The sequence below is a fragment of the Alligator sinensis genome, unplaced genomic scaffold (assembly GCF_000455745.1).
Source record: "Alligator sinensis unplaced genomic scaffold, ASM45574v1 scaffold1165_1, whole genome shotgun sequence".
Lineage (NCBI taxonomy): Eukaryota > Metazoa > Chordata > Crocodylia > Alligatoridae > Alligator > Alligator sinensis.
Window position 1 is genome coordinate 1,165,380 of NW_005842477.1, and position 2,052 is coordinate 1,167,431.

General features: G+C 57.0%; 1 protein-coding gene across 1 annotated transcript in view; it reads left to right on the plus strand.

The window, feature by feature from the left end:
- Positions 1 to 364: 364 nt before the first annotated feature.
- The window catches only part of LOC102384876 (peptidoglycan recognition protein 3-like), an 8,362-nt gene continuing 6,674 nt past the window's right edge, over positions 365 to 2,052 (plus strand). The window contains exon 1 of the mRNA XM_006030975.3: positions 365 to 673. The gene's annotated coding sequence lies outside the window, so the exon portion shown is untranslated. The remainder of the gene's footprint in view (positions 674 to 2,052) is intronic.

Genomic DNA, 2,052 nt, shown 5'->3' on the forward strand with positions numbered 1-2,052 from the left:
TCCCCTAGCCCCTGCTGGCATAACAAGGAATAATGGGCACAAGTTGATGGAGAGGAGGTACAGATTGGACATCCGAAAAAACTACTTCACAGTCAGGGCGGCTAGGAGCTGGAACCAACTTCCAAGGGAGGTGGTGCTGGCCCCTACCCTGGGGATCTTTAAGAAGAGGCTGGATACTTACCTGGCTGGACTCATTTGAGTCCCGTTTTTGTTTTTAGGGTGAGTGGTTTTGTTTGTGTTTTTGGGTTGTTCTCCCGCCCTGGCGGGGGGTCGGGCTAGAAGATCTATTAGGTCCCTTCCGACCCTGAAACTATGAAACTATGAAATGTTCTTCCTCATCCTGCAGGGACATTGTGCGAGGAATGCCCTGCATCGTGCAGGATGAGCAGAGTGTTCATTGCAACCCGGGCTGTTTCCTGGTTCTGGCTGGGCCTGGAAATCCCATCGGGAAGTCCTGGCAGGAGCTGCTCTGCAGCTGTAGTGACGTTGTGCTTCACACCTATGGGAGTATCAGTGTTTCAAAACAGGCTCTGTTCCCAGTCCACACCCTCCCTGCCACACGCTAGGCCACTTCCTTGGCAGGGGATTTCTCCTCTCTAACACTCTCTGCCAGCGCATGAAAAGAGACGAGGGCCTGGTGCCTCAACAGAGCAGAGGAGAGACTGTGACCCAGGTAAGAACCGAATGCTGAGGCCTTCCCTGCTCCCTCGCGGCTTGGCTGTTCATTCCCCCCCCCTCCTGGCTCCCTGTCCTTGTTCAGTGTGTGTGTGGGTGTGTGCAGGACTCGGGCTAGGGGGAGGTGCCCTGAGTATAGCATTGAAGAGTGTGTGTGTGTGTGTGTGTGTGTGTGTTATTCAGGCCAGAGGGAGGTTCTCTGAGTATATCATTGAAGGACGTGTGTGTGTGTGTGTGTGTGCATGTGTGTGTGTGTGTGTGCAGGACTCAGGCCAGCGGGAGGTGCCCTGAGTATAGCATTGAAGAATGTGTGTATGTGTGTGCATGTGTGCGTGTTATTCAGGCCAGAGGGAGGTTCCTGAGCACATCATTGAAGGATGTGTGTGTGTGTGTGTGTGCGTGCGCGCGTGCACACATGTGTTATTCAGGCCAAGAGTTTCCTTGAATCCATCACTGAAGGACATGTGTGTGCAGCGGTGATGCGTAGGGGGTGCACAGGGGTGCATGTGTACTCCCTGAGAGTGCTGGTGCACCCCCTGACGGTTGCACTCGCTGCTTAGGCAATGGGCGGGGGGGCAGGTGGGAACGCCAGTGCCCCACCTGCAAGCGGTGGCCGATCGCTGTACTCACTGCAGCCACTTTTGGGAGCAGCTGCAGCAATCAGCTGGTGCTCGCTCCCAGAAGCAGCCACAGCCACTCCTGGAAGCAGATGCAGTGAGTGCAACGATCGGCTGCAGCAATCGGCCATCGTGGGATTGCCCAGGGGAGCCCCCCACCAGACCGCAGGATCACCTGCGGGGCCTTGCCCCACTCCCCAGGACCACAGGATTGCCCGTGGGGGACCCCCCCACTCCGGTCAGCAGGACTGGTTGCAGGGGGGGTATGTGTCCCCTCTGACTATGGCGGCACCAGTTGCCCTTGTGCGTGTGCATGCATGTGTGTGTATTATTCAGGCCAGGGGGAGGTTCCCCGAGCATATCATTGAAGGGTGTGTGTGTACGTGTGTGTTACTCAGGCCAGAGGGAGGCTCCTTGTCCCCTTCCCGTGCCTGGCTGCTAGGCGTGATTTACAGACCAGCTGCTGCTCCTTGCCAAATGGGTAGCCCTTTCCTGAAGCCCCAGGAGCCCCTGCTCTTGGCTCTGTAAGCCCAAGCCCTGCTGCTGGCTTCCAGAGAGAGGGCCCTCAGTGCCCAGGGCACAGAGCCCTGCTCTCAAACACGCCGACCTTGGTCACAGCTCTTCATTGCTCTGTGCCTCTGACCCTGACAGCAGTGGGGACCCTCTGGATAGCAAGGATAGGGATGCAGGCTACTGAAAGGACTGGACATTATAGCTTGGGCAAACTCCAGGCTCAGCTCTGGGTCCAAAGGCTGCTGAA